The 23,700-nt window shown below is 37.9% G+C and overlaps 1 long non-coding RNA gene and 1 pseudogene across 1 annotated transcript; both read left to right on the top strand.

The window, feature by feature from the left end:
• LOC138327324 (heat shock 70 kDa protein 12A-like) overlaps positions 1–23,700 on the top strand; it is a 117,785-nt pseudogene that overhangs the window by 77,240 nt on the left and 16,845 nt on the right.
• On the top strand, positions 14,667–23,687 carry LOC138327321 (uncharacterized). Its single transcript, XR_011209030.1, has 4 exons — positions 14,667–14,920; positions 20,450–20,506; positions 22,879–22,906; positions 23,181–23,687. It is a non-coding gene; the product is annotated as an uncharacterized lncRNA (long non-coding RNA).

The following is a 23,700-nucleotide window of genomic DNA, read 5'->3' as shown; positions in this document are numbered from 1 at the left end:
ATGTACATGTATCTAAGAAGAATGGTACTTATGTGTTTCAAACTCATGAACATATGTGATTTTTAAACGGTAAAGTATATTTGTTTGTCTTAACAAACTTCCATAGAAACAATTCTAAAATCACATATTATATAAGGATACTGCCCCCATTCTCATAAAGCCGTGCAAACACAGAAGGTAACGATTCTGCCCTCTGGCCATCTATCGATGGTCACCTTGAGGCACCTGTATAGCTGGATACTGTGGCTTACCTGTATGTTTGACAAGTTATAATTATTGGACCATGACGCAATATACGGTCAAGATAACTTGCGGGGTTGGGATCATAAACTTATTGTGTGTACCGGTAATTAAGAATCAAAACAAGCTGAATTGGGTACTTGTAGGTAGACTAGCCACCAATTAGTGGAGGACGTCATATAGTTTGAAGTGGATTTAATTCTGCATGATCTTTTAAAGACGTTCAGTTTTTAATAAAGAATATGTAATTAAGTTTTTTTTTACGTACAATACTTTTAGAACTTAAAATAGCAAGAAAAATATTATAAAAGTGTATATATTTTAATGAAAGACGATCTACAAGGGTATCGCTAGACAACTGATTGATAGGCACCAAATCTTTTTGTTTAAAAGCTATGTATTACCCGGTATATGATTGTATTACTGATAGCTTATTATAAAAGAAAAAGTGTCTCAAAAGCACATTAGGACTGGTTTTTGCTGCAATTCAAAGTTGTTTTTGACTTGTGAAAATGCTTGATGTAAATGATATATATATATTTACCCATAAAACATTTACTTTTGAAAACGTAATATAGACAATTTAAGATAAGAAATGGAAACTACTGATATAATATTAAATAGACATATACTTAATGAATATAAATCAATCTTTATTACTTTTGCAGTGAAAAGGTTTTATTCATGTATACTAAAACATATTGTATTATATAGTTATATATACTGTACATTAAATTGTAGATGTTGTAATTAAAAAAAATAAACACTTAAAAATTATAATTATGTATTATTTCAAATTGAAGAACTTATTCTTCCCCGATCCCTAACTGTAACACATCACCTTGTCTGTCTAGGTCTCAATGTACCTGGACACGATGTCCACCTGTAGTGGACACCGTGTTCACACGTAGTGCACTCCGTGTCTACCTGTAGTCTAAATCTTGTGCACTCCGTGTCTACCTGTAGTCTAAATCTTGTGCACTCCGTGTCTACCTGTAGTCTAAACCTCGTGCACTCCGTGTCTACCTGTAGTCTAAACCTCGTGCACTCCGTGTCTACCTGTAGTCTAAACGTAGTGCACTCCGTGTGCACAAGGGTGTAACCTTTAGTCTACTACCAACTGTATATGGTGACATCTTGAATTTTAATATTATACAACGGTCACACTTAATAACGACAACAAACGACAACACACGACAACACGTTAAATACAAGGAAAAGTTAGTGACAACACAAGATATGTTATTCAGTACATTAAAATGAATATTTCTACCAAGTTTTATGAAGATTGGAGCAAAAATGAAGGAATTAGAGCGATTTGAATATTCTGAAATCGGCCGCTGGTCAACGATAAATCGAGTGACAAGAGGTTTGCCGTGACGGTATACCGACAACACATTGTAACATCGAAAATGTTTTAAAAACCTAACGACAACAGAAGATATGTTATTTGTCATACTATAATGCATCTATATACAAAATTCCATTAAGATTGGAATAAAAATGAAGACTTATACTTGTTTTAATGTTACGAGATCGGCGACTGGTCAGGTTTAAATATCGTGAGTGTGTATGTCCAGTATTACCGACAACACATCATAGCATTAAAAATATTAAAAAAAACCTAACGACAACATAAGAATATGTTGTTTGTCATACCATAATGCATCTCTGTACAAAATTTCATTAAGATTGGAGTAAAAATACCGGATTAATGACGATTTCAAATATGAAGAGACGCAGAGTGTATACATGTGTGTAAGCCAAGCTTACATGTACAGATCTAGATCCGACCGACAACACAAACTATTTTACGAAATTACGCAGTAATGTTACCGGAAATAATAATATATGTAACCTATATCTAAAGAAAGTAATTCATGTCAAGTGTAATGACTATTGATGAAGATTTGAGTGAGTAATGATCATTGAAATTCTCAGTAGACCGACGGCTTGCATACAGTAATACATAGGCCTAATACTGAAGAGCACACACGTGTGTATATTATCAGTGTGATTACAGTTCGCGATTGTATTTATTGTTATGTAAACATATGGTGTTTATATACTTCCCATATGTTATCTTAAGAAATATACGATTATATGTTTATTATTTTTTTATTGTACATTTTTTTATAAAAATATTTGCGTATAAGCGCCGATAATGTCGTCTATCTTTGGCGAGGATGGACTGATCAATTCGGATTCTTCATGATGAAACAAGTTTTTACGTATGACGTAAAAGTGAACATGGGACATTTCTATGTAACATGCGGCAATGGACATATCTTTTGTAATTTGCAACTGACATGGGTCATGTTATATATGAAAATCGTTGATTAAGGCACAGGTGCTCGTTTCTAATATAAGTATAAGTATAATACTGGGTCAAGGTCTATAACCCGGCCGGCCATATAACACTACCCAATTTCAGAAAAAGTATGATTATTATCCAACCGTATAGAATATGATAATAGGAATACTCTCAATCGACAGCCAGATAATTTATCTTTAATTTGGTATATGATACAATATAAATCACGCCGTATAAATGTCACTAGGTATCCAGAAACATCGGAAAACAGCCAGATTTCAACTGGTCGGACACTGTGGTGTCCTCCGATAAACACGCCAGGGCTCTAATGGGTAGCTCAAAAACCACTGCATGTCAACATTTCAGCTTCATAGGAATTAAAGTTTGGTGAAAAACAAACGTACCGGTATGTTAGTGTTTATCTATATACCATCCATTTGCTCAATACAGCCTTTTGAAATTTCCAATTGAAAAAATGTGTGTCTCTAGCCGTCATGTTGATACGTGTGTAGTACATTTGTTTTCTCGGCGTTGATTGGTCAATTAATTTTCGAGAGCCAATCAACGCCGACAAAACAAATCTACTGCACACATACTTACATGGCGGCTAGAGACATAAATTTTTCAATCGGAAATTTCAAAGGGCTACGATAGGCAAATGGATGGTATTTATCCATGGATTTACTAACCGGTAAGTTTGTTTTCTACCAAACTTTCATTCTTATGACGCTGAAGTGTTGACATGCAGTGGTTTTTGAGCTACGCATTAGAGTCCTGGCGTGTTTATCGGAGGACACCACAGTGTCCGACCAGTTGAAATCTGGCTGTTTTCCGATGTTTCTGGATACCTAGTGACATTTATACGGCATGATATATATTGTATCATATACCAAATTAGTGATAAATTATCTGGCTGTCGATTGAGAGTATTCCTATTATCATATCCTATACGGTTGGTTAATAATCATACTTTTTCTGAAATTGGGTAGTGTTATATGGCCGGCCGAGTTATAGACCTTGTGACCCAGTATTATACTTATGTTTATATTAGAAACGAACACCTGTGATTAAGGTAGGGCATATTCGCATTTGGGACATTTGCTTTGGACACGGCAAAACCAATGTAATTAAGATACCGTTTTATATTTGCATATGATTTCTACCTCAGATAGTGCTATTGAACATGTACTTTGTAATGATTGCTTATTGTCGTCTTATTAATACATTTCAGCGTAGCTAAACAACGCGGTTCTACATCTTGATACAAGATGGGACACTTTTCCTCTTTTTCTATTCTATTCTTTTACGACTGAAAAAAAAGACTCAAATTCCAAAATGCCGTAATCTACAAAATACGTATAAACCGTACTTAACATGGACGAAGTTTAAGCGTTTTGAGTGTAAAATTACGAGAGTACCGTGACTTTCTTACGTATTTGTGAAACCGCGATGTAACATGGGACAATGAGAAAATGACGTTATGTTGACAATTATCTACGAATTTTTCTGAAATGCTTTATTTATATCTGTCAGATGGTTACATATTTGAAATCTGTCAATTCTTCCGGTTCGTTTGGTATATTAATACTTTATATTTTAAAACATGACTGAATGCGTCACGGTTAATACTAAACCGCGAAGTACGTATTACGTCAAGTATCACCAATATCTTGCGACGCGTCAAGTTCGGAAAGTGCACAAGTTTTTGAAACTTGTGAAGCAGAAAAAGGAACTTATATCTTCCACTAATGGAATGCTAACTATTCCAAAAACTGCAGCCATCGCGAAAAAACCGGGTACGCGAAAACGTGTGCGTGGAAATCGAACAAAATCGCACGGTCCGTCTAAACAGAAAAAAAATGTCCTAGCGAAATCTTGTGTGCCCGCAGGACGGGATTCAAGATATTTAAGGATTGTGTTTCTCTTAAACAGTTAGATTTTAAACGATACGTTTGCGAAATAAACAGTTGGACATTTTACGATATGTTTGCGAAATCTTGTGTGCCCGCAGGAATTCAAGTTGTTGTAACAGTTAAAATTCGTTTACCTTCTAATACTTTTCAAATGAATTACACGTATGTATGTGTCGGTAAAATCATTCAATAAATAAAATATGAACGTAATATTTGTAAGCTTCCCGAAATTAAAACTTAATCTTTCAAATAAAACGTATTAAATAAAGTCAAAGTTACCGCGTCAATAAAACAGTGAATTAGTATAGAAATATTTACGCAGCTAAAAATACACACACAAAAAAACTAAATAGATTAGCTACACCAACATATAAAGAACCACGTCCACGTTCGTAGGGTCTGGAAACATACTCGTGTATTGACTATGACCGAGAGTTCTACACACCTACTATAATGATGTTTACAAAACAATGGCTTTAGACAAACAGTATCGAAACCCTATGCACTCGTACACACGCGTGTACAGGCGTGTGTAACGAAGCTGCGGTGCGCTTCGTTGCTATTTTTTCCGGAAATTGTATTAACCGAGACTTTGACGGGATTTTGCTGTGCTCGAGATCTCGGGACTGCGCCGAGACTTTCAGTTTTCTGCCGGGCCTTGAGAGGTGAGGGTTGTGTTTTTGAATCCCATGTAATTTTTATATATTTGTCGCCCATATCCTTTCCCTAATTTGCTGTTATCGGTATAGTATGGAAATGCATTAACATTACTGTGTGTGTATTTTTCGCTGTCAGTCGATATTTTTGCTATATTTTTGAGTTTGAAATACTTGTGAAATTGTGCAATGTCGGACTTGGCATGTCCCGCTTTTAGACGGGTTTCGATAGTATTTAAAAGTCTTCACTCTTGAGTTGAGAGCCGTTGGTAGGCTGGAAAAGAGTGGGAACCTCCTGTGTTGAGTTTCGGGGTTAACCGTTAAGGAGATATTTTGAGAATCTTCGCTGGAGAACGGTGTTTGTGAAATTGGAGGTTAAACTATCGATAATCGGCCCGGTGTGTAGCGCCACGTGCTCGGTCTTTCATTGATGGGTAGGAGTTAATTCTGATAGCGAAAAAAACGTGAGAATATTAGCAGCAAAACTGTCCATTACACACTACTTCCCTCTAAGCCACGCGGGTATATTCTTGTTGTCGCCTTTATACATGTTAAATATTAATAAACTGTAAAATGATTTTGATGTCGTCCATTGCATCGGGGTCGAACGCGAAAGAAGGTTGAATCACTTGCTGGTTTGGCCGGCCAAATCCAACGGTTAACATGTAGGGCTTATCCTGATGTTGATTCCTCGGCAAGGGGCACGATAGAAATACAACATTTCATTGATGCGTTAGACAATAAGGAAATTCAAAAACAATTAAGACGGAATAAGCCAAGCACACTCGGGGAAGCTGTTAGAATGGCTCTGGATGAAGAGAGCTTTGACAAATTAGAGGGCGTGGCCAAAACAGCAAATAACCCTGTGGGTAACTTTACCAAAAATAATCCGGCGGCTGAATCAGAATCCGAGTTATGTAAGTTAGAGAAAGGGTAGCAGAATTAGAGCAGTTGCTTCGTAAACATTGTATGGTTAAACCGCAAGGAAATTCTCCTGTCCCCGTTCCCCATCCCTATACCGTGCACGGCCAAGTTTCTAGGGGTCCCCAATGTTTCAGATGTAGTGGGTGGGGACATGTTCAGAGGGATTGCCCTTTAAACTAAACAAGGCTAAGATGAGGGCCCCATCTTGGCCAAAGGACGCGGAGGCCCACAAAGGGGTTATGTTCATAACTGCAGGGGTTGGGGGACTTGATTCAAATATCACTGGTCCGCTAGGCGACGTACGATTTTTAGTCGATACCGGCTCAGATATTACAACCATAGATATAAAAACCTTTGAGCGATTGTTTGACGGTAATATGCCGGATTTAGAGCCCGTAGGCCGTGCTTTCCTCACTGCGAATGGTGATAGACTAAATATAGCAGGCTGTTGTACTTTATTAATTAATATAGATGAGGAGGCGTACCCTCACCCTGTTCTTATAGCTGAGACCTCTGAGGAGGGATTGCTAGGGGTGGACTTCCTGTCAAAATACAGGGCAAATATTAACGCCTTTGATCGAACTGTAACTTTCGGTGCTTTACAGAAGGTTACTACGTCGGGTTCCGACCCCGTGTGTGTAAGGTCACGGCGGTGCACGATTATACAGTAGCGGCGGGGCAGGAAGCGCTCATTACGGGATTAGCAGCTCGATGTGACCCTGGGGTCACTGAGGGTATTGTAGAGCCCAGGTCTCTCTGTGTAACTGATACTGAGTATCCAGAGTTTGTTCTAGCTAAGACTTTAGTACAATGTGATTCTCATAAAATGGTCCCTATTCGTGTAATGAATCCTGGGGATGAAGCTGTGGTCATTCAGAGGGGTTCTCTGGTAGGGTTGCTACACCCGATAGCCTGTAGTGTGACTGGCGTGGATAAGGGGGATAACTCTGATCAAGATCCTTTACTGCAAACTTTAATACAGGATACACAGGCAGCCGTAGATGAAGATAAGCGAGAGACTGTAGCCCGATTTCTTATGGAAAATAGAGATGTTTTCATGAAGGCCGATAAAAAGTTAGGTCGTTGTGATAAATATCTTCATGACATAGATACCAGTGACGCACTTCCTATCAAAAAAAGAGCATATAGGCTGCCGATACGTAAGCGCGAGGAGGTCGATAGGCAGGTTCGAGATATATGATGTCAGAGGGGATCATAGAGCCGTCGGATAGCCCCTGGGCTTCGCCCATAGTGTTAGTACAAAAACGTGATGGGTCCATGCGATTTTGCATTGATTATCGAAATTGAACTTGGTAACTAAGAAGGACGCTTACCCGCTGCCGCGCATAGACGATAGTTTGGACGCATTGAACGGGTCATCGTATTTCACAACACTAGATTTGGCCTCAGGCTATTGGCAATTAGGGTTGGCGGAGCAGGCGAAAGAGAAAACTGCGTTTACTACGGGCTCCGGTCTTTATCATTTTAATGTCCTTCCCTTTGGCCTCTGTAATACCCCCGCGTCCTTTGAGCGCTTGATGGAGAGGGTCCTCACTGGGTTACATTGGAAGATATGTTTGGTTTACCTGGATGATATCATTGTGTACTCCAGTACTTTTGAGCAACATTTAGATAGGTTACAGCAGGTATTGGATTGTTTACATAGTGCGGGTTTACGCTTAAAGTCGCAGAAATGTAGACTATTTAGGACCGAGGTATTGTACCTCGGATTCGTGGTTTGTGCTGGGGATGTAAAGTCTGATCCCGAGAAGGTCAATAAAGTTAGAAATTGGCCAGTCCCTTCCAATGTGACCGAGGTGAGGAGCTTCTTAGGCATCTGTTCGTACTACAGAAAGTTTATGAAGGGTTTCTCTGACATAGCTGTCCCATTATTTGACCTTACTAAGAAACATGCAAAGTTTAGTTGGGGTGCGGAGTGTCAGGAGTCATTTTCATAGGTTAATACAGACTTTGTGTGAGGCTGCTGTCCTAGCTTATCCCGATTTTGATAAACCATTCATTCTAGATACTGATGCTAGTGAACACAGCTGTGGGGCTTTTTTGTCTCAAATTCAGAATGGGGAAGAAAAAGTCCTATCATACTTTAGCACGACCCATGCTCCTTCAGAGTTAAAGTACAGTACGACCCGTTAAGAATTATTGGCAGTCATTAAGGCTGTTAAGCATTTCAGACATTATCTCTATGGAAGGGAGTTCACTATTAGGACTGATCATGCCTCCCTGAAATGGCTAGCTTCGTTCAAACAACCAGAAGGCCAGGTTGCTCGTTGGGTGGAGTTCCTTGACACCTTTCAGTATAAAATTGAGCATAGGAGTGGTACTAAGCACACAAATGCGGATGCCTTAAGTCGTAGGCCGGGGGAGTGTAGCAGTGTTGTGTTTGGGAATCAGTGGACCCATTCCGATGTAGAGCAAGCCCAGGGAGACGACCCCACGTTAAGCAAGGTTATACAGCTATTACAGGAGGAGGATTACGCAAAGCCCAAGGGTGCTAGACTAGCGGGGCTAACATCGCAGGTTAGATTATATATCAGTCAGTGGGATCAACTCGAACTTCGGGAGGGCCTATTTTATAGGAAGTGGTATAATGTCAAGACCCGGGAAACTTCTCCTTTGCTGGTAATTCCCCAGGGGTAGGTCGTTGAGGTCATTAGAAATGCCCATGACGCGCCATCTGGTGGTCACCTAGGTACCAAGAAAACCCTGGGTAAGTTACAGTTAAAATTTTACTGGGTAGGAATGCACCGGGACGTAAAACACTACGTACGCTCTTGTCGGATATGTGGTGTGGGGCTAACAAAAACCCTGTAAGGAACCCCCGAGCCCCATTAGTGAACATGGGGGCAGTAGAACCTATGGAAAGGGTAGCTATAGATTTGTTGGGTCCTTTTCCCATTACTGACAGGGGAAATCGTTATATTCTGGTAGCAGGGGATTACTATTCAAAATGGAAGGAAGCTTACCCCCTCCCTAATTAAGAGGCTAAGACTGTGGCTGAGGTGCTTGTGAGTAAGTTTTTCAGTAGATTTGGGGTACCACGGACCCTCCACTCTGATCAGGGCCCTAATTTTGAGTCATCTTTTCCAGGAGATGTGTAATTTACTGGGTATGCGAAAAACTCGAACCTCCCATATCACCCTAGTGGTGATGGGTTAGTGGAAAGGTTCAATAGAACACTAGTAGCAATACTTCGCTCCTACGTCAGTATAGATCAGTCAGATTGGGACTTAAGGTTGCCTTTGGTAACTATGGCTTAATCGTTCCAGTGTCCAGGAAACGACTGGGTATACCCCCAACCGACTTATGCTAGGTAGGGAGGTTAATATCCCTCTAAATCTAATGGTTGAGCCCCCTCCACATAGTCCAATGACCCCCCATGAGTTTGTTGAGAGGCTACGGAGAGATAGTAATAAAGCTTTTGAAACTGTTCAGGTTCATGTTCGGCAGCAGCAGCATAAGCAGAAAATCTATCATGACAGGAAGGTACATGGCGAGGCTTTCAGGGAGGGGGATCAGGTATGGTTACATACAAATAGAGGAAAAAGGGGGTTGAGTCCCAAACTCATAAGTGGTTGGAGGGGTCCTTTCGTCATTAAGAGAAAGCTGTCCGATCTCAATTATGTCATTGTAAAGCCTGGTAGCAGGAACCAACAGGTGGTACACTTTAACCGTTTAAAACCCTATCATGAAAGGGATGGGGGACCCAGAGCCCCTGGAGAGTTATCCCCACACAGTTTTAGGGGGGGATTGGGGTAGACGTCGGTGCTGGGGGATTGGGTAGACGTCGGTGCTGGGGGGGGGATTGGGGTAGCGATGAGGAACACATGGAACCCTTAGGGGACAGCAGCCTCCCTTGGGACGAGGTGGGGGAGTCTGAGGAACTACCCCAAGGTACGGACGATGAGGGGAATTTAGAAACTGGTAACCCCTTGGAGCTAGAAATAGAGGGGGATTTTGGGGACCTATCAACCCCATTACCGAGGCGGCGCCGTAGGCGGCCCCCCGATTGGATGAGGTCAGGTGCTTATGATCTTACTTAGCATTGTAAATACAAACTTTCTGTAATTAAGATATAAGAGGGGTTGTTATTGTTTAGTAGTATTGATATTACAATTTGATAGGACTAACATTTGTTGTTCAACTTGTTTTTCATGTTTGCTGTGTACTGGTGCCCCTGACCTGGGGGGAGGAACTAAGGAAGAGGACCCAGGCCCCTGTGTCATTGCTGGTGCCACAACGTAAAAGCGGTTTGGGGAAAACTCCTAGGGCCCTGCCCGGACCCAGACGTCCTTATTGTTATTCCGGAAAGTGTGATATAAAGTGCCCGGAGGAACTTTGATGTGATAAGTATCGGGACGTTGGGGTGTTGTTTTTGGCCATGGTAACAAAAAAACCCTGTACATGATTCCAGGGAATGTCAGTGTTACACAAGGAGAACATTATAGCTTGGGCCTGATCGGGCAGGGTAATAAACCCGAACCGCGCAGCACAGGGGTCTGGAGGACACCGTGTCGACCCCCGAATATCCCTTCCCCCCAGGGGGCATCAGAACTTTAAGGAATAATACGCATAGTGAGGAACATTCAATTTATTCAGACCTAGTATTGATGAGTAGTTTCAGTATGTTCATGTCTAGTCTGTGGATGTATTTATGACCTGTTTTTATACATATATTCTTTTTCTTTTGTATGTTGTAGGTATATATACAAGCAAATATGAAACGACTAGTGTCTTGCAAAGTAAACCGACTGAGCAATCTTATCAATAACCCTAGGGAGGGGAGGTTTACTCAGGATCTGGGATTGACGGGGGTGGGTGTTCGTCTGTATGGTAAGTCGGGGGGGGGGGGGGATTTGGGATATTGTGGACTTGGTGGATAGGATGAAGAGGGAGGGGTTTAGGCCGGGGTTAGTAATATTGCATGGTGGGGGGGGGGAACGACTTAGATAGCAGGGGGGATAGGTTGCAACATTTTATGGGGGTCTTTCGTATGATACTAGATACATTAGATAGCTGGGGGGTAGAGCGGGTGGCCCTCATGGCGGTGTTTCCACGGACCCGGCATTGTGCGGTGACCGGGGGGGGGGGGGGAGTATGCGGCTCGTCGGGCACTCATGTCTCTGGCCCTCTCCCTCGAGATGAGGGACCGGGGTCAGAGCTATGTGGCTCGGCGACGCCTCATGTCCCCCCGGCTGCTGAACGATGGGGTCATTTGAACCCCACGGGAATGCCGCGATATTTTCATGAGTTGCGCCACCTCTCATCCAGGGGGGGGAGTTGATTCATGGAAGGTAATATAGCAGTGGCTGTTGGGGGGCTCATAAGTACAATAGGGATGGGGTTCGGTGGCGGAAGGTTATGTTATGTAGGTTGAACTGGATGGTAAGTAAAGTGAAAGTGTAATCCGGTTGTTGTCCACGGGGGCGACCAGGGCATGTAGATAGGACTGTAGGTGATAAATTGTAGTTAGTTAGGGAGAAAGATCCAGGTGGTTGGGGCCGGGGGTCTTTCATCTGGCTTGAGTAAGAGATGATAATGAACCAAACATCCTTCGAGATAACCCATTAACAAAATGACTGTCATCATATTCAATATTGTGTTTGGGGTGGGGTGATTTTATGGCTGGTTAGGTATTCTGGCCACCAAGTGGGGACTATTCTCCGAGCTTTATAATGGCGCGGTGTGTGTTGAGTGCATTTCCGTCCTCTGTAATTGTAGAAAGTTCTTACATTATTTTTTTTTTATTTTTTTTCTTCTTGCAGTAGGTTGTTAGTGGCTGCGGGTCGCATCCTGTCTAGGTGGTTGGGGGGGGGGGGGGGGGCAATATACGAACTTGGTTTTTTTTTTTTTTTTTTTTCCTTAGCTGACCTTTCCTTATTAAGGCATGTTTGTCTTTGTGCAAAATTTTGGTGTTTTTTTTTTCGGATCATCTCCCTTTATTAAGAGATGTTCGACTTTGTGAACTTAAGGTTTCTTCTTTCCCTAAATTACCTCCTCTTGATTGGTTGTTTAAAATTTAGTTTGGTTTTCTCATTCTATTTTTATTCTAGTTCGAGTTCGTGAACTGGATACTTCCAAATTCGAAATTTGTGCATCTTACTTTTGGCTTTAAATGTTTCAACTTTTGGTAGGAACTTTTTTTTTTTCCAAATTATCTCCCTTGGATCAGTTTTACGGCTACGGGTCGCAGCCTGTCTAGGTGGTTGGGGGTATGTAACGAAGCTGCGGTGCGCTTCGTTGCTATATTTTCCGGAAATTATATTAACCGAGACTTTGACGGGATTTTGCTGTGCTCGAGATCTCGAGACTTTCAGTTTTCTGCCGGGCCTTGAGAGGTGAGGGTTGTGTTTTTGAATCCCATGTAATTTTTATATATTTGTCGCCCATCCTTTCCCTAATTTGTTGTTATCGTATAGTATGGAAATGCATTAACATTACTGTGTGTGTATTTTTCGCTGTCAGTCGATATTTTTGCTATATTTTTGAGTTTGAAATACTTGTGAAATTGTGCAATGTCGGACTTGGCATGTCCCGCTTTTAGACGAGTTTCGATAGTATTTAAAAATCTTCACTCTTGAGTTGAGAGCCGTTGGTAGGCTGGAAAAGAGTGGGAGCCTCCTGTGTTGAGTTTCGGGGTTAACCGTTAAGGAGATATTTTGAGAATCTTCGCTGGAGAACGGTGTTTGTGAAATTGGAGGTTAAACTATCGATAAACGGCCCGGTGTGTAGCGCCACGTGTTCGGTCTTTCATTGATGGGTAGGAGTTAATTGTGATAGCGAAAACGTGGGTATTTTCTTGTTGTCGCCTTTACACATGTTAAATATTAATAAACTGTAAAATGAATTTGATATCGTCCATTGTCCATACTCACTAGTACCTTTGAATATTGTAGCGAGACATAGGAATCTGCAAGCTAACGCGGCAGTCGAACCCAGAGCAAAACAAATTAATTGTATCATTCTTACTCTACGCTAATGACTACGGTCGTAGCGAAACAAGTCGTTACACGTGTGTGAGTCGTCGATCTGTTGTCGGTAGTAAACCTGACCAGTCGCCGATCTCGTAACATTAAAACAACTATAAAGTCTTCATTTTTATTCCAATCTTAATGAAATTTTGTACATAGATGCATTATAGTATGACAAATAACATATCTTCTGTTGTCGTTAGGTTTTTAAAAACATTTTCGATGTTACAATGTGTTGTCGGTATACCGTCACGGCAAACCTCTTGTCACTCGATCTATCGTTGACCAGCAGCCGATTTTAGAATATTCAAATCGCTCTAATTCCTTCATTTTTGCACCAATCTTCATAAAACTTGGTAGAAATATTCATTTTAATGTACTGAATAACATATCTTGTGTTGTCACTAACTTTTCCTTGTATTTAACGTGTTGTCGTTTCTTGTCGTTTGTTGTCGTTATTAAGTGTGGCCCTTATACAACAAATCTATTAAATTTCAACATATACAATGCACATTGCCATATCGCAACAAACCTCTCAAATCATATGTACATATATTATATGTATCTGAAAATGACAATTACCCGAAATAAAAATAAAAAAGTCTGTTGCTAAATTGCCTGGGTTGCCAGACTCCTCCACTGAACAAAATCAAGCACAATGTTATACCGTAGACCATAAGATATTCACCAAACAACCAACACATATATGATACAAGAAACATTTAATTAACTATATAATAAAATGTTCGGGAGGTAGTTGGTTGGTGAAAACTATTGGATAAATCTTGATTAATACAATTTCAAACTCTGTTGGCAATTTTTGTCTGACGCACTATGGAAAAACACTTCTCATGATCATTTTTACTTTTTAAAACAGAGTATATAACTGTGTATAGTTGTCGTTCTGGGTAATGATTATTTAAAGGGAAATAACTCTTGAAAAGTTATACCAGCATAACAACACTAGTACTGAAATTACTACCATGCATGGGTTAAGCTGAAGGTTTTAAACTGCCTTTTAATTGTCATAATCAAACATGGAATTTTCAATTTCAACAAATTAAATTGTTCCGATTCTTCTGATTGTGTTTTCATATTCTTTGGGAGTGTAAAGAAGTGCAAAACATGTTAGATTGCTTCAAAGCTCTACTATATGGAGGAATGGCAACCAGTGATCAGAGGCACAATGATCTGATTATTTACTATTGTGAAGAACAGTCAGTGTGTTAATGTATTTGTTATATTGTATTCAACATTACAAGTTTAAAGTGTTTTAAACTTGTATTTTGAACGTGGACAATACCCATTGCAATATATCCGAAAGAGTACAGAATAATCAAATACTGGTTAAACCTTAAACGTAAAACATACTCAAATAACTACCCTATTGAAGAACTGGTTATTTAAAACATGTACATTTTTTTTGTATTCTCGTCTGTTATTCCTGTACTATTTGTGTTCAGTGACATGTTACAGCTCGCGTTCCAGTGTATTGGGTGTTGCGTAATTTGCACACTCTACGAAAAGTATAGTTAACTAATGCGCCCGATTTTAGATTTTATAATGACATTTAATTTGACATAAAACTTTTCAATCCTGGTGGCAGAACATTGCATATTAAATTAGTTATTTACTTGTATATAACTTACGCTATCGGATATCAGTCAATGTTTAACCATGCGTAAAGCGATGGTTCACCGTCATTTTAATATATTAACACAAGTATATTGTACTTGAATTTCTCCATATTTGGAAATAACAAACCCGATTTTCGGAATCAGACAGAGCCTGTCCTGTCGGTCAATGTTATCCGCCATTATATATACAACGACCGAGGTGACAAGTATGGAGGGATCAGAATGTAGAATTGAGGACGTGTAGTGAGTATGTGTTCACTGATGTTTTGTTCATTAATATAGTGTTTTGTAAGTTCTAAATAAGAATTCATAATTCCAAAAGACAACATATGTTGAAATATATTAACATAAAAAATGTACTATAATTATAAATATAGATTTTTTAAATATCCAATAAGAATGATAATGTAAACGAAACTAGACCACATTCGGAATAGTTTCTTTTTTACCATGACCCAAAATGTTTTATTTTTACCATTACCTCCCAAAACGTATCTTTCAAAAACTTAAAAAGGTCCAAGGGGCTTTAATTCACTATGTGTAACCTAGTGTTGCCAACTAAGGATGTACAGCTATATAAACAATTCAAAAAATATAATTAACAGCACATTTTGACTGTAAATACGAGATCGAGCAATATGTAACTAGCCTATCCCATTTCCCAATATTTATTGATGGAGCTTAATGCCCTTGTTCATTACCAATTGTCCGCAAAAATCACAATGCCCATACCTCCTTTCAATACATAGTTTATAATTTGTTCAAAATACATTTATTTAAAAAAATAAGTGTTTGCATTATTAAAATAGAATATATGCTCGATATTTCAAACATGTATTCAATGTGAAAAAGAACATTTCTTCGATTTTTCAAATATATACTGTAAAAAAAACCTGGCAGCGTGAGACGCTTGCAACCAAGATCTGTTCTGTAACTATTTAAGGCGCATTTGACTGGGTAAACTACATGAATAAAGAAAATAATCCTTTTGGCTATGGTCACTGGCAACTTATGCATCATATACAGCCAGTTGTATGTCTGTGATGAAGCTTTGATCAGACACTCTTTTGTCTTATTCTTATATCTCCTTAGAAAAAAGGTAGGCTAGTTGTCACCAATCGTATCTGTTATAAGGTTAGGTCTATAGCAATGGTTTCCATTGCACGTTTTGGACAAATGTGTATATACATTGTATATATATATGATCATATATTTATTTTTTGAAAAAAGAAGTATATAAAAATTATGAATATAATGAGATTTTTGACAATGTATTTATGTTTTATGAACACATTTTTAGAAAAAACAATTATTTTATTGTATGAACATTGTTTCACGGGCCGTATTATTGGCTGATAGAACACTGAATATCAAACATGGCTAGTGATGCAAACACATGTTTTTCATCTACAGTTGAGTACCGTGTACGGCGCTATAGTTAGGAGATACATGGTCAGTTAGCCGATGTTTATGGGTCTTCTGTACTGTTACAACCAACTTTGAAAACAAGTGCGTTATTTTTCCAAAGTGGGTTATAAAACTGTCCATCTAATGCTTAAGTTACATTTTGGGCAGGGTGACTTGGAAATCGGATGTTTACTATATGTAGTTAGAATTGATCAAAAATAAAAATTTCCATATTCTTAAACACGAGGCCCAGCTCACCTGGGGTGTTGATTGCCATTGACGTATTTGTAGTTGTTTAGTAGAAATAAGATGCGGAGCCAGACTGAAAACATGACATGCTTTAATGACGTCAACTGCCGTAAGTACCAAGGATTCTGGGAGTAAGCTCTAAGGGTAATACTACCATACAGAGTCTGATACGGAGAATCCGGATATTATCAACATGGGGTTTTAGTAATTATCACAAAAACTCTTCAATTATAAAAAGCAATATTGACCCCACGATTTGTTTAATTTTGAATTCCCACCATATAACGATGCTATCAATTAAGTATCGATTGTCAATTTTGTTGCTTGCATTGACTGATGAAGAAAGTTAATCTCGTGCAAATGAAGTGAACTGCCAAGCAGTTCATGAACCATTTGCACGAGATTAAGTTTGTATAACAATATTATACAAATTTGCAACATTGTATCAGTTATCGTACATGTATGTACACCCACGGAACAGCCGCCAGTCAGTTCTTCTCGTCACCAAGGCAACACAAAATATAGTTCCGAAAATAGCTTCATTCTTTGGATTATTTTGCGATTAAAAACAGCGATTTTGGAATATTGTTTTCATGTATAAAAATCATTATGATGCTTCAAATAGAAAACTTGCTGCGCAGCACTGGCAGTGCAGTGAATGTGTGATCCGGTTGCTCGATTTAGCAGGGGTCCGGTTTCAAAGTAAATGACGATTGGTGAAAATGCCGAATAGTTATTTATACATAATCAAACCTTTAAAAACTCGATTTCAATGATTGTGGAATGTAATTGATTGTTGTATTTCCGTCTGATAATTATTTGCAGCTGACATTTAAATATTTATTAAATAATGTAAGGATGCTACCATTGCATTTTGAGTGGTGCTTTAGAGATAAAGTCGTTTATATGAAAATTGCCAAATTGACTTTTTTGGCTTCGCCTCTTAGGCCATCGGCAGTCAGCTCCATAATTTGTACAATTTTGAATCCCCATCCTATAAGGATGCTACCATTGCATTTTGAGTGCTATGATGCGTAATTTAAGAGAAGATGTTGTTTTTATGGAAATATCCAAATTGACCCCTTTTGGCCTCGCCCCTCAGGCCTCCGGGGCTCAGCTCCATCATTTGTACAATATTGAATCCCAACACTATCAGGATGCTACTAATGCATTATGAGTGCTATCCCACGCTCAAATTTAGAGAAGAAGTCGTTTATATGTAAATTGCTAAATTAACCTTCTTGGCCCCGCCCCTCCGGACACTTGCCAGTCAAAATTCGTTAAATTCTGACAAGCGGTTATATTTGAAGTCATATTTCACACCAGGTTTCTCCAAAGTGTTTACCGATTTTATGGTTATTGCACAACATAACCTTTTGTTATAATTTGGTATAAGTATAATACAGGAAATGAGAAATCAGAAAAATGTATAAAAGAACATTACATTTGTTGCAGGTTGGTTTTAATTGAAACATGCTGTTAAGAAGTATCAGAAAAGATGGGCCGGTCGTAAACTTGTTCAGAGCCATATTTATCCATAATTCAGTGCCGTCCGCGTGATTTCTCAATGTTTTAAAAAGACGTTTGACTGGTTATATTATGTTACTGAAAGCAATTAGTTTCACTGGTTCGAGGGTAATTTCAATGAAACAGTGCACCCTCATAATAGAACGGCATAACTGATCAATGGAATTTAATCTAACTGTCATTGTACGTAGCTCAGTCTAGTCGGTCTATGTAATACAAAAACGGCTCCAATATACGAGCTATCTTCTACATTTAAATGAGAGGGAGTCTTATGTAGTTTGAATACGTATTGGACCAATATTTCGCAATATATGACAAATGTGTCTGGGATAATACGTTTCGTCAATGACTTGGGTCATAGCTTTCCTGTACACAGTGAAGGTGATTGAACTGGCATCTTAAAACAGACAAAAAATAAAACAATCAATCTGACTATATTCAACAACACAATTGAAAAAGACTATTGTTATTATAATTGTGTCTCATGTTTAAGATATTTTCTTTATTAGGATAAACAATCATGGTTGACTGATTTTCATTGTTTTAACCTGACGTCATGACAAACCCATGTAATTACTACTGTACAATGATAACAGTCCTAATTTATAATATCCTTCACTTCTTGTGTACTACCAATAAAAGATCCATATACATATATACAAAGGTACCCTAAGTAATAGTATTCATTGCTATGTAAACGCTGTGTATGAGATGTGTATTTAGGTGTCGGGTTGTGCCAGGGATTACTGTTGGTAATATATTCTATAGACTGCCCGGGCACATGTGTAAATGGCTGTTAAATGTAAAGCTTCATATTTACATTGATATTACAAAACACATACAGAATCAGCACGTATGGATTTAAAGAATAGTTTAATTTTGCATTTGCCGAGTCATTACTTGAAGTCTATATTTAAAGGCCCACTACCTTTCCGGAGCAAACAATAAATGTTTCTTAAAAACATTAATAACAGCAGAAAAATATATCAGATGGCCTAAGCTGAGGTTACAATATCAAACATATAAAAGATTTCCTGCGCAATATATGATAACAGTGGAAAGATATTCCGCTGTTTTGCCGTCTGGCGCAGTGATAGTCCACTACCGCCCAGTATTTAGCATGACGGCGGGAAACATAAGACGACCCGCGTAATGAAAAATTAGAGTTTTATTTATATCAATCAAATTGTTCAGAAGGTGATGATAAACGTGTAGTATTAACGGTAAGTTAATAACTTTTGCGACTCTACAAAATTATCGATCTCTATTTACCTTCCCATTTTAAAAATTAAAAGCCGTTCCGGAAAGGTAGTGGCCCTTTAAAGCTCCATTTTCTTTTCGCATTGCAATTGTATTAATTTGAAATTTGAGATATGAAATAATACCTTTTGATTATTATGTAATGTAATGACGCTATTAACATAAACTAAGGTTGTTAGTCTGAGATTCAGTGTACGACAATAAGTTTGGAAAAACTAGAAAAATAGTTTCAGACTGGTTTGTGTTGACCTCATCTGTCATTATGCCGTTACATGGTGACAATAAAATCAATATTAGTTACGTGAAAAGAAACTGATGTGTTAAATTTGTTTTTTGAAAACAATCATCTGATACACAGCCATCATAAAATAATCTTCTTTTTTCTGAACATTTATTTGAAAGCTGTGAGAACAAATCATGTCATTTGAATTAAGCGTAACATCCTTGTTTTGAAAAAGCAGGGTTCAATCTACTGTTAAAATAACTTATCCGGTCGGTCGCTTGTTTAGGCATAATAGGCTTTTAAAAAAATATAAAGAACATTACACGCTGCTTCACTGTAGCATCCGTTGTTTCGTTATAAGGTACTGTGGTATTTCCGCTTAAAATACGATTTGATGATGTCAATAATCTAAAGGCTAGGAAGGTCATACGAAAAAACGAGACTTGGAGGCTCATAGTGTGAGTCTGCCAAAATTCAAGGAAATGTCAGAATTGAAGTACATTTAAGTGGAAATGTAAAGAGCGTTAAGAAACATGCCAGAAAAGTTCAAACTGTCCAATGAAAATGAATTTCATACCTGTATTCCTAACCATTGCATATTCAAAACCCCTTGCAGACCTTAACAACATATCATGGACACACATATCCAAAATATAATCATGGGACACATTGAATACAATTACAAAAATACAGCCTTGTTACAAACAAACTGCACCGTACTATCAAATTTCTTTGGGTCAAAGTTTATGCTGGTTACAAATTGTGGTTCATGTCTTTTCGGTTGAATATATTGGATTTTGGAGTTGTTTAACGCATTCAAAGAGTTTAGATTATCACTTGACTGTTACAATAATTTAAATGTATTACAAAACATCACATAGATATTCAGAACAAGACCTAATATGACTTCCGGGGACAAATATAGTATGGTATGAAGCAAAGGAATATTATATCCGCATTACGTCTTAGGGTTTATAGTGGTCAACCAACTTCTTATGATTTTCTAGTTTGGCGAGAGTTTATATAAAGTAAACTCACTGTGCACTAATGTGTCTTAATTCATTCATCTGCGTGCACTCATTGTCACTTTTGCTTATATTTGTTTGGCAGATAACACTGCAATGGGGTATTCAATCAGTAACCATGAGTGAAAAGGTCAAACGAAAGGTAAGTTACCTGCAGTGAAAATGCCATTAAAATTATGAACACACGGCAATATCTGTATCTATAGTTTGGTTTTTGCTTTCCATCCTATTAACATTAAGGGTCATTAGGATGTGTAGGAAAACTGCAGTATCCACATGGAAAATCACCGAACTTCGGTCAGTGAGTGGCAACAGGACATCATAGGAATGAAACCGAGAAAAAAGGCTAGTACTAACATGTCGGTGGTAAACTCAAGTAGTTTAGATAGGTCGCAAAAAGTATAGCCCGGACTCAATTTTACAACATTTCAATTTACAGTTTGGTAGAAACAAATTCACTTTGTTAGGAATTGAGTTCAGCGTGAACCTCCATGAAAATCCAAAGTTGAACTTTGATAACAAATTAATTAAACTTAAGTCTCTGATTAAAACTTGGAGTTGAATTTCTTTGACCCCAATAGGCAGAATCCATATAATTAAGTCATTGCTTGTATCGCTTCCAAATCCAAACGAACTTTTTCTGAAGAATCTAAACTCAATTCTGTTTCATTTCTTATGGAATGGTGGGTCAGATAAAATCAAGAGAGATGTTGTGGTTCAAGATTACATGAATGGAGGCTTGAAAATGATAAATATTGACAATTTTATTTGCTCGCTAAAATTAAATTGGATAAGGGGAATATCCCGAACGAATGAAAAATCGCAATCTATTTTGAAAACTTATATTGATATTGATGTATTGGCCAACTGTGGTAGCGAATATATTCATTTATGCATAAACAAATGTAAAAACCAGTTTTTGGAGTGATGTCTTAAGATCATGACATAGACTCAACCAACAACAGGAAAAGATGGAGAACAATGAGTCAGTTTGGGAAATACCACTTTGGTATAACAAAAAGATATGTATTGGGAGGAAACTATATTTTACAAAAATTGGTATAAAAAAGGCGTTGTTAATATTTTTGATGTAATGAAAGATATATCCACAGGATCTTTATATTCTTTAAATGAATTCTCACAGAAATACCAGATTGTGCAAAAACTTTTTGCAATATCACGGCTTTACATCAGCCATTAAGAAGGTGATTTCAGGTTTGGATTTGAGTAATAATAGAATTGTCTGTCCCTTTATACCAACTAATTTAAAATAAAATCATTTTTCGAGTGTCCTAAAATGAAAGGCTCAAAGATATTTTACAAAACACTTATGAAAAATAAGACAACACCAGCTAGTAAAAGAAAATGGAACTTGACATTTGATGATTTGAATGATACTGATTGGACAAATATATATAAAATCCTTTTCCAGGTCACAAAAAATACAAAGCTTCAGTGGTTTCAGTTCCGAGTGGTTCATCATATTTTAACAACAAATTCTTTTTTATTCAAAATAGGTCTGGTTACCTCCCATCTTTGTTACTGTGTAATTCTGAAAGAGAAACTATTACACATATTTCGTGGGTATGTTTTGAGGTACAGTCATTACTACAAAGTTTTGAAACATTCTTACAGGCTTGATTAATTCCCTTTGCTGTAAATAAAAAGTCATTTCTCTTTGGGTTGATCTCTGATAATCATCACATTCAATACATTTAAATTTTTTAGTTAATACAATAAAAGACCATTATAATGTTCAAAAATATATTGCTATTGGTAAAGGAAAAGAGGAAAAATTGGATACAGAGTGGAGTAAGTGGAAACAACTTATTTATTTTTTAAAGCATATTTCAGTGTTCCTTAATTATATATTCTGCTGACTTATTATGAATTTTTTAAAGACATATATATTATTAAGTATTTAAGATTGTTTTTGACATGGCCGAATACCACAATTCTGATAGCCTACCTTCCATCCTTTCTAAATCTTTATCTTACCTCCTTGCTATACTTTCCTTTCTTTTCTTTCTGCTCTACTTATAAGTGCAATATACCTCTATCAATATATATATACTATATGGCTTAACTTACTAATTTACTATTATCACCTTACTAATAACCGCCTTCATGAGTGAAAGATAGTATTAGAGAAGAGAATATATGATTATGTATGCTTCTTTTTATGTGTGGACGGAATAGTGTGATTGTTCTTGAATGATTAATATAAGGTGAGAGTATGAAGTTTGATAAATGACAGTATGATGTTGGAATCAAATGATATTTTTGAATGCATTGGAATTTCGAAAAAAGGCATATACATGTATCATATTATATTGCATTGAGCAATATATTTGTATATTATAATCTTCGGCAAAGAATATTATTAACTCGCAAGGGACTCCGAGTTTAATCATACATGTATGTCATATCATGATGTCATAACCCCTGGGTATCTGTAAATAACATGGCCACCGAAGGGCCTAAATTAACACTCATCCTTTGGCATTCTTTCAGGGGGAATCACCGCCAACAGAAGATGAAGGTAGGGCCAACCTTTCGGTTAAGGTACCTGTAGCGCTTTTAACTGGCTGTCAGTAAACAATTACCTGCACACGATGTTGAAAGATTTGAATAAAGTGTAATTTTAAATGATTAGTAGCACTCTTTAATTAAAACTAAAACCAAAGTAATATTGGAAGTCCTAAGATTAATATTTACGTCTATAGCCAGAATTTTCTCCATGTAATGTATGATAACGTGGAGATGTTTTACATAATTTTTACAGTGAGGCGTTCTTGTAATATTTTTTTTTTCAGAATCCACTACTGAGTTGGGGTTCACACAGGACAAGTAATGAATACCATTTCACAGTCCCGCCTCAGTTTACTTATGATCCATCGCCATCAGGTCGGGAACAGGAAGGTAACACAATCATTTTACCATCTGTACCAAAGCCAAGACCAAACCCCCGTAAATCATTAGGTCTCATCCCTACAAACATACATCCATCGGATCAACAGGAAAATGAACAGAAGTCACCAATAGTCCGAGATCAAAATAGAAACAAAAAATTAAGAGTTCCGCCATACCAGAAAGACCTAATCCTTATCCAAAAGACTGTACAAAAACAGCAGATATTTATCCAGGATATCCGCATGAAGAAAGGCGTGATCACCAATTGCCTAGTACATGTACTCAGCCGTGGGCAGAGAGAAATGTGTCCTTCGAAGTCAGAAGATACACATTTTGCATCAGCACAGTCTCCTTTAAAACAGGAGATTGACGACCACACCGCAACCGATACCACCACAGACTCACGCAACCACCGGTTACCCC

The sequence above is a fragment of the Argopecten irradians genome, chromosome 7 (genome assembly GCF_041381155.1).
Source record: "Argopecten irradians isolate NY chromosome 7, Ai_NY, whole genome shotgun sequence".
In the NCBI taxonomy this organism is placed as follows: domain Eukaryota; kingdom Metazoa; phylum Mollusca; class Bivalvia; order Pectinida; family Pectinidae; genus Argopecten; species Argopecten irradians.
This window is presented reverse-complemented; position numbering and strand designations above follow the sequence as displayed.